Below are 10,123 nucleotides of genomic sequence, written 5' to 3'. Positions count from 1 at the left end.
TAAGGCTTGAATTATTTTCAAAGACTATGCTAGTGACCCACCTTTTATTGAGATCTCTAAAAGTATGTTTCACTAAATGTGAAGAGTGAAGAGCCCAGATCCTGTTTCTGAGACATAAGAATTGAGACAGGGAGAAAGAGGTTAAGAGGGTTTCTCTATTCATCTGGTGCCTAACTGAACTTCCCACCAATGTCTTTAGTGAAAAGGGCACTGGATTTGAAGTTATTGAACCATAATGGAAACAGCACTAGGTTTGGAATCAGAATACCCTGAATTTTACTGTATGAGTGACCTTAAGTAAGTCACATCAGCTCTCTGGGTCCCAGATTCCTCATATGGAATGAGGGAGATGAGACTGAAACAACTCAAAGAAGTCTCACTAAATCTATGATCATCTGAGGTAAAAGACACTTCCTATGTGACCCAGGGCTAATTTCTTCATTGAACCTCAGTTTCTTCTTCAGGAAAATGGAGATAATAATTTCCCTATTTACCCCCCAGGATTGTTGTCAGAAAAATATCTTCTAAACTTCTATAGAAAGTTCTATAGCAAATGAGTTAGTATTATTGGAGAAGTAGGTTTCCTTTCTCAGGAAGGGGTGAATCCCACATAAAAAGTCAGACCAGTCAAAAACACCACCTGAATAAATTAAAGGAGAGGACTGGCATAATGTGAGTAGAGAGGAAGACAGCAATGTGTGTCTAGGATAATTTTCTTAATGGAACATTAGAAAGAGACTGTCAGGAAGCCAAGGGGACCTCACAGAAGAATTTCTTTTTTTTTTTTTTTTAGGTTTTTGCAAGGCAAATGGGGTTAAGTGGCTTGCCCAAGGCCACACAGCTAGGTAATTATTAAGTGTCTGAGGTCAGATTTGAACCCAGGTACTCCTGACTCCAAGGCCGGTGCTTTATCCACTATGCCACCTAGCCTCCCCAGAAGAATTTCTTATGGATCATACCTTAGGACTTTAGAGCAGGGATATCAAACTCAAATAGAAAGGGAGGTGGGAATTAATATCTGTACATAAAGATCCCTCCAGGTGAGTATTGACTTCATGTTAAAATGTAATTTTATATGTTTTATTAATCTTGTTAAATCTTTCCCAATTATATTTTAATTTTATTCCTACAGCAATCCTTCTGTTCCAGAGACTGTTTTTGGTTTACTCCATGGAACATACAAATTGGATTATATGACTAGAATGACCCAATCCTGCAGTTAGGAGGATGTGTAGAAAGGGATCAAGAGCTGTATTCCCAATAACTATTCACTGGCAACATCTGTTAGTGTGTATTCCAGAAGTGATATGAGACTTGGGGTCCTTCATAGATGTTGTCCTCTAGTTGCTGGATCTTTTGAAATACACAGGAAAGTAAATACAAGCAAAAACATAAAGGAAAAGCCTGAAGAAGCTTTTGCCATTCACAGAAACACTGAAGATTGAGTTATGACTTTGTAAGACCTGCAGTCAGACAATGCACAAATGGCCAACCCTAGATATTCCATTTAAATGACCATTTGTGCATTGTCTTAGATAGGAAATGGTGTGATAGGAAAGCACTTCCTTCATTTAGCTAAACCCGTAAGCCCCATAACAGTTACACATACAACAAAATACTGAAAGTAAGGAACAATATGAGCCCCCCAAAGACTATTTGCTTTGGAGGAAAGGATAAACTCAAATACTGTTTCTAACTTTGATGGTGGAGGAAAGACTTCTGATAGAGGTAAGGTTTCTGTTAAAAAGGTGGGGGAGGAAGTTAATTCTCCTAAGATTAAAATGCAAATAATCTGTATATTTTATAAAATTATTATTTGAAAAAATAGCCATGTTTATAATATAAAATCTTTGCTTTAGATAAATTATCTGTGCTCCCATTAGTATCAAACTTCTTTCAATGTCTACACTCTGGAAATTAAAGTATAAATATTGAATTGCCTATCTTTCTACATCCCCTCCAACATTTATTCCAATCATTTGTCATGATCTATTTTCTGAATATGAGGTGAAACTTCTGGATTCTTTGATGTAATCTTTCTAAATAACTTTAACAAAAATTTAAATTCATAGTAGGCCATAGAATTATGTTAGGAACTAGGAATACAAAAATGAAAAGGAATAGTTCCTATCTTCAGAAAGTTAAAAGTGGAGGGTAGGGGTGGGAGAAAATATATAATAGGCACTCAAATAATACAAAGTGTGACCTCAAAAGTCTCTTTCTCTCTAAATCTATTAATCCTTTGCAAAGTGGTGAAAAATAATTTCAAAAGAAATCAAAAGATTACATATTTAGAACTGGAAGGGATCTAAGAACTGTTCTTATTTTACAAATAGTTCTCATTTTACCTTATTTGTTCTCTGCAGGAAGCTAGATGTTCTAGTAGGTAGAGGTGAAGAGGGAATGCATTGCAGATATGGAGAACCTCTTTCTTGTGCAAAGATATGGGAGATGGAATATCTAGAATATCCACCAAAACAAATTCAAGTGCATGAAGGGAAATGATATGAAATAAGCCAAGAAAGACAGGTGGGAGTCATTCTGTTGAGAGTTTTAAATGCCAGATTAAGGAATTTGGATTGTATCCTAGAAGCAATGGGGTATCATTGAAAACTTTTGAATAGAAGATTGACATGGTCAGTCAGGTCTCTGTTTGAAGAATGCCAATTTGGCAACTTTTTTGGAAGAAGGATTGATGAGGGAACAGATTGAAATCAGGGTGATCAAAAGGACTATTAAAATGGTCTTGGCAAAAAGTGATAAAGTTCAGAATTAGAGTAGAGGCTCCAAGAACCAAAAGAAGAAAACAGATGCAGAAGTAGTTATGGAAGTAGGATTACAATCTCGACAGTGACCAGTTGTTATTGTTGTTTGGTTTTTATCAATGTGGATTTTCTTGACAAAGATTCTGGAGTAGATTACCATTTTCTTCCCCAGTTCCTTTTACAGATGAAGAAACTGAGGCAAACAGTGTTAAGTGGCTTGTCCAGGGTCACAGAGCTATTATGTATTTGAAGCCAGATTTTAATTTAGAAAATGATTCTTCCGGATTCCAGGCCTAGCACTCTAGCTACTGTGTCACCCAGCTGCCCAGAAGGGTTTGAGAAATAGAGAAATCTCAAGCATGACTCCAAAACAGCAAATTATGCACCAGCAACAGAAATGGGGAATTTAAAGGGAGATAGGTTTTTCTGAAATGTTGAATGGTAGATACTGGTGAGACTTCTAGACTGAGATCTATCACAGGAGGTACCCCCCAAACTTGCCAGGCTTCTTGATTCCTCACAGGGCTTGGATGAGATGGGGGTCAACGATTTTAATTCATCTAATGAGCTGCATGCTGCCCTCTCACTGTCTTTTAGCAAGCCTGGTTCTATGCTAACCACTGAGGATACAAAGAAAAGAAAAATTGGGGGCAATGACATGCAAACAACTAATTATATGCAAACAAGATACATATCAGGTAAACTTAAGAAAATCAACAAAGGCACCAGCAGTAAAGGGGATTGAAAAAAAAAGCTTTATATAGAAAGTAGGATTTTAGCTAGAACCCAAAGGAATCAAGAGGCAGAGATTTCTCTGCCAAAGTAAATTCTAGGCTCAAAAGACTGCCAGATCCAAATGATGTAGAGAATTATGAATATAGCCTTAATGCTGTTAAAATCTTGTTTATTGTGGAGGACTGTTTGCCCCTGAGATGTAAACTGACCCTGATTGTTGAATGTATCCTGCCTCCCCTTGACCTTGTTGTTTTGTATCTTGTCTCCCATTTTCCCCTTCACTTAGCCTTGGCCTAGTTACTGGCTTGACAGGACATGGCATGTTGAACTTGGAGGTTAAGCACCTTGGGACAGGAAGGACCAGTACATAGCTTGACATTGGAAGATCCAAGGTGTAAGACCACGCCCCAAGCACCATCCTCTGTCCAATCTATCATAGAGGGACATATAACAGGGAGCCACCCCTTCAAGCTCTCTTCCCTCTTCTGGTCTCCCTTCCAGAAGGATGGGGCTTTCTCTGGCTCTTCCTTAAGACCTCACCATGTGCTCTAAGACTAGACTGCCTGCCCTTCTCTCTCTCTCTCTCTCTCTCTCTCTCTCTCTCTCTCTCTCTCTCTCTCTCTCTCTCTCTTTCCCCACTAAGACTTCACCTGGTCTATCCTCAGGGTGCTTACTGCTTTTCTTACTAATTTGACCAATGTACTTTGTAACAGCATTTTGCCATAGTAAAATCCTGAGCAGTTTTAACATCCCAGAGAGCTACGAATTCCTTTGCCCTTTCAGTGACCTTAAATCTTCTGTCTACAACCTCTAAATCTTTAATAATCTGCAACACTAGGATCCTACAAATCTTAGCATCTGCCTTCCCTCTATTCCCTAAAACCTCTTTGTACTATCATATTAATTCTCTTTGTAAACTAAGAACTTCTGACCCTTGCCATCTTCCCTATTGTGGGCTCAACTGCCCTACAGGTGAATGTTCTTTTATGTGGTGTCTCTCACAAATAGAGACCTCCAGGACAGCAGAGACTGTCTTGATTTTTCTATTTGTATCCCCAGAGCTTACTTAGTATATTTACATTCATACAGTTGTGGAATTTTACTTCAAAAAAGAAATTAGGGCTAGATATGTGATTCATCATCTCTACATTTATAGAGATTAGTCAAGGAAGAGGGTATGGACAGGAGGATCCAGAACAGAGTCTAAGGGCATTTCCACACTTAGTATATGGGAAGGTAGGTTCTCCACAAAGGATACTGAAGAATTAGGAGAACTGAAAAGGAGCTAGGTTATAACAACTAGGAGAGGATAGTGTATCAGGAAGACAGTATCAGAAACTGCAGAGATATCGAGAAAGATTGACAAAAGACACATTAGATTTAACAGTTAAGATAACAGTGATCAGAGTAGTTTTAGTTGAGTGGAGGAGATGGAAACTGTGATTAGTTCTAGAACTACAGGTTGAGAGAGAAAAGATATATAATGCTATCTTAAAATAATGGTGGGGTCGGGGGCAGCTAGGTGGTGCAGTGAATATAGTGCCAACCCTGGAGTCAGGAGTACCTGAGTTCAAATCCGACTTCAGACACTTAATAATTACCTAGCTGTGTGGCTTTGGGCAAGCCACTTGACCCCATTGCCTTGCAAAAAACTAAAAATAAAAAAAAAAAAGAATAGTGGGGTCAAGTAAAGATTTTTTTTAAGAATTTGAGACTTGTGAATAGTAAATGTAGCATCTTATAGAATTTTATTCAGTGGTCCATTCCCAATTGTCTTCAAAGAATTAAAGTACTCCTAGGTAACTAAATTATCATATTAATGAGTAACTTATTTACACAATTGTATAGGATTGATTCCAAGTATTACTTGTCATCATCATGAGGAGCAAAATGGGATTTCTGAGAATATAACTAGTATTAAAAAGCACTTTATTTTGCAAATAATTTTACTTACATTTTTCCCATTTGAGCCTCACAAAACCTTTCTGAAATAGGATATATTATTATTACCAATATACAGATGAGGAAACTGAGGCTTAGAGTGATGAAACAATATGCCTGTGGTCACGTAGCAAGCATCAGAGTAAAATTCAAATTCAGGTCTTCCTGACTCTAAAGTTAGCTCCCCACTACATAAGATTACCTAGAATTGTTCCCCATTTGGGAGATTTGCCATTTAACACTGGATACCTCAAAATGAAATTGAAAATAATAATGATCACATAAAATTGTAATTTTATCATTAGTGCTAGAAAACTTCTGAAGGAAAATATAATTAATATTCATATTATAATTTACATTATAATCAGGTTATGACATGACTCATCCTTAGATCTTCTAAAAACACTTTTGAAAGATTATGCAGATTTAGCATGCACTTTAACCTCACATAATGGAGCTACTTCCCTCATGTACAACACTTACAAAAATTCCTAAATAAAAAAATTTCTTCAACATTTGATGTCATATATATTAATAATGCTCCCATCATCAATAGTTTTATCCTCTATAACATGGCAACAGGGTATAGTCATGAATTGAAGGCTGCCCTTGGAGTCAGGAAGACCTGAGTTCAAATCTTGCCTCTGTCACACACTAGTTATGTGACCACAGAAAATGAGTTAACCCCTCAATGCCCCACAGGGGATTTGTTTATTTCCATGCACTGGGAATTCCAAAGTTCCCTACATTGATGAATTCATAAACAGAAAACAATTATAGTAACTATTAGAAAAGGCTTTGAAATAAAAATTCAAATTAAAAGATGTTTTCCAGGTAGCATATGAAAAAAAATCTTCTATAAGGAGTAGTACGAAAGAAATAGGTAAAATTTTGTATTATAAGGATGAGATCTGGAGTCCAGTAGAGATTTAAAAATTTAAAGTTTTGCTTTCTGTTAGTCAATAAGGAACCATTTATGAATACCTTCTGTTTAGACTCTGTACTGGGGATTTAAAACAATTTTGGAAAAACTTCTGTGTTGGGAGTCAATAAAGTCCTAAATTTCAAATCCTATTTCCAATCTATAAAGGGAAATAAAAAGACTTAATCCTTTAAAAATAACAAAACAAAAAGTATTCTTTCCTGCTCACTTCACCATTCCCCAACTTAAACTACCATCTTCAACAATCCATTCTAATTCATAGGACCACAATGTTTTTCAAGTTAGAAACTTTGGAATCATCTCTGACTGTCCTTCCCCTTCTTACAGTTGATCTGCAATGAAATCACTGTGCTACTTACTGGCAGAACCAAAGTAAAACCCATTCTACTGAATCTCAATCCAATGATGTTTCAATTGTAGCCTGTTACTTTTTGCCCCACTTTTCTAGAGAAAGGATCTCACTTCTGATCACCACCCAGAAGATCTTCATTTGAATTAATGTGATCTTAAATTCAAATATTTAGAATTGGAAGTGATCTTAAAGGGTCATTGTACATTGAGGAAACTGAGGCCCAAAAAAATTAAGTGACTCACTCAAGACAGTATATAGAATAGTTAGCATTTTTAAAGCACTTTTAAAGTTTGAATAATATTTTACAAATTTTATATAATCTCATTTGATCATCACAACAACCTTGGGAGATAATGCTATTATTATCCTCATTTTACAAATCAGGAGACTGAGGCAAAAAGAAGTTAAATGACTTTCCCAGGGTTACACAGTCAGTTAGGATCCAAGACTGGATTAGAACTCAGTCACTCATATCTAGCACTCCATCCACCTTTCTATCTCTAAAAATGGGATTTGAATTCTGATCTTCAGACTCCAATGCTTTTCCCAGATACCAAGATGTCTGTCTTTTTGCTTCTCTTGGGGTAGTCAGGTGGTTCAGTGGATAGAACCCCAGACCTGGAGTCAGATTCATTTTCCTGAGTTCAAATGTGACCTCAGACACTTAGTAGCTGTGGGACCCTGGGCAAGTCACTTACCCCTGTGTCAGTTTTCTCATCTGTAAAATGAGCTAGAGGCAGAAATGGAAAACCACTCTAGTATCTTTGCCAAGAAAACCCAAAAAGGGGTATAGGACTTGAAGAGGACTTGACTGAAAAACAACAAAATACTTACATTTTACAAAAGCAAATAGTTGTTATTGTTTTTTGGGGTTTTTTAAGTTTTTGCAAGGCAATGGGGTTAAATGGCTGGCCCAAGACCACACAGCTAGGTAATTATTAAGTGTCTGAGGCCAGATTTGAACTCAGATACTCCTGACTCCAGGGCCAGTGCTTTATCCACTGCACCACCTAGCCGCCCTGTTGTTGTTTTTAATAAAGTGAATTTATCCAAATCCTACCTAGTTCAAGTTCTACTTCCTCCAGAAAAGCATTCTCTCTCCTCTCTGGCCTCCTCCCAGTCTGAACAGAGCAATTTAGCATTTGATACAGACAGTGTGCCAACTTTTGTTCTCTAATTGGGCCTCAATTTCCTCAGCTGTGAAAATGATGGGGTTGGTTTATATAATCTTCCAGCTTTAACATTCTATGACTCTAGAAAATATCTCATTCTTTCCTTCTAAATGTCTGTTGGATTTCCTCTCTATTTCCATGGCCATTATCCTGTTCTATAGCCTAATTAATTACCTCAAGTCTGCATCACACAGAGCTTTAAAGTTATTCTCACTGCTTCCAGATTCTCCTCCTCTCCCCGCCTCCCCTAACACCCACTATAGGCTAGGCTACATATCTCTACCAAACTTATGTTCCTAAAACACTGCTTCCATTAATTCAATTCTATTCAGCAGGCAATTAGCATTTGAAAAGACAGGCAATATCAATGAATTCAATGCTACATGCAAATAAGCAACAATGTTATCAATAGCATGTAATTTCCAAGCATTGTTGATTACTAGCAGCACTATACTACTAGAGACAATAGGTATAATGCATTAATAATCAATAGTATTCACAAATACAAAATGCACTTGGTATCCTATGGGAAACAGTAGATCAATCCTAGGAGATAAGTCAGCTTAGGGGAGCAGAGTAGAGAGGGGAAATAAACATCTAGACAAAAAATAGTAAAGAAACAAGAATGCATCTAAGAAATTAAAATTAAAAAGAATTTTGTTTTTAAGAAAAAAAGACATAACTGGAAAGCAAATATCATTCTGTCCAAAATGCGAAAATGTAAAAAAGAAATCCATGTTTCTCAAGATGAGATCCTATATGTGTTAGAGGTCCATATATGGTACGCTACAGTTGCATGGCTTTGGTGCTGATTCCCTTAAAAGAGAGTTTCACTAAGCTAAGAAAAGGAATTTAATTAACTAACTAATTAATTAACTAAATGTAATATGTGAATTGCCCTAAAGGTAAAGTTCTACAAATCACAACTGCCCAGGGTTCTTGGTGGGCAAACACTTAGATTTTGCTTGCATAAAACAACCATTCATAACCTATTAAGCAGTATAGCTAAAACAGCCCTGATTAATCCTGCCTGCACTGACTAGGTCCCAATAAAATTTAGAGAATTCAATAGAATATTGATTAAAATATGAAATCTTCTAGCGATATATAACTCAGAGTTCCCATTCCATAGTGACTTTTACTCTCAGTAGATATGGAGACTTTAGTATACTGTGATCACACACTTTATTGTAGATAGAATAAATTCAAAAGGCCCTCTAGAATTTGTCTTCACTTTGCTTGTCCAACTTATTTGCTACTCTATCCCAACTGATATCATCATTGTTATGTCAATCATTTTCTTCAAAGAGGAAGGATCTGCCACAGCATGTTTCTGAGTTGAATTCCTTTTGGACTCCTAGATTCCTTCAAAGTTCAGTTCAGGTGCTGCCTCAAAAATTAAGAATCCTCTTAATCCTCTCCCTATGTTGCCAATTATTAAAGATTTAGAGACTGAAGACAGAAAATTTAAGGCCACTGAAAAGGCTGCTCTCTGGGAATTTAAAACTGCTCAGGATTTTATTTTGGCAAAATATTACAAATATTCAGATTAAAACTCCTAGAAAAGCAGTAACCACTTTAAGAATAGACTAGGTAAAGCTTGAGTGAAAGTGTTTGTGTGTGTGTGTGTGTGTGTGTGTGTGTGTGTGTGTGTGTGTGTGTGTGTGAGAGAGACAGACAGACAGACAGACAGGCAGACAAGACAATCAGAGACAGACAGGGAGAGTAAGAAATACAGAGAGAGACAGAGAAAAGGGCAGGCAGAGAGAAAAGGGCAGGCAGCTATGAGGCTAGGCTTAGTCTAGCCCATGGTGCTCCACGTGGCCTAAGAAAGAGTGTCAGAAAAACCCTTCCTGTTAGAGTCAAAGAAGAAAGAAAAAGAAGGGCAGAAGCTGTGATGCTTCCTGTTAAATACTCTTCTGTGGTAGGTTGAGCAAGTGGTGACACTTGGGGAATGGGCCTACACCTTGGGCCAGGTATCTTCCAATGGCAAGCTATTTACTGGTCCTTCCTGTCCCAAGGTGCTCCATTCCCAAGTTCAACATGTCATTTCCGTCATGCCAGTATCTACAGCCAAGGTTAGGTGAAGGGGAAAACGGGGGACAAGATATAAGCAACAGCATCAAGAGGAAATAGGATACAACCCACAATCAAGGTCAGAAGCAAGCAACCTTCTACAATTAACAAGATTTTAACATCATTAAAGCTACATTCA

This window comes from Macrotis lagotis, chromosome 1, assembly GCF_037893015.1.
Source record: "Macrotis lagotis isolate mMagLag1 chromosome 1, bilby.v1.9.chrom.fasta, whole genome shotgun sequence".
Lineage (NCBI taxonomy): Eukaryota > Metazoa > Chordata > Mammalia > Peramelemorphia > Peramelidae > Macrotis > Macrotis lagotis.
The sequence above is the reverse complement of the archived record's forward strand: the minus strand, read 5'-3'. Positions refer to the sequence as shown.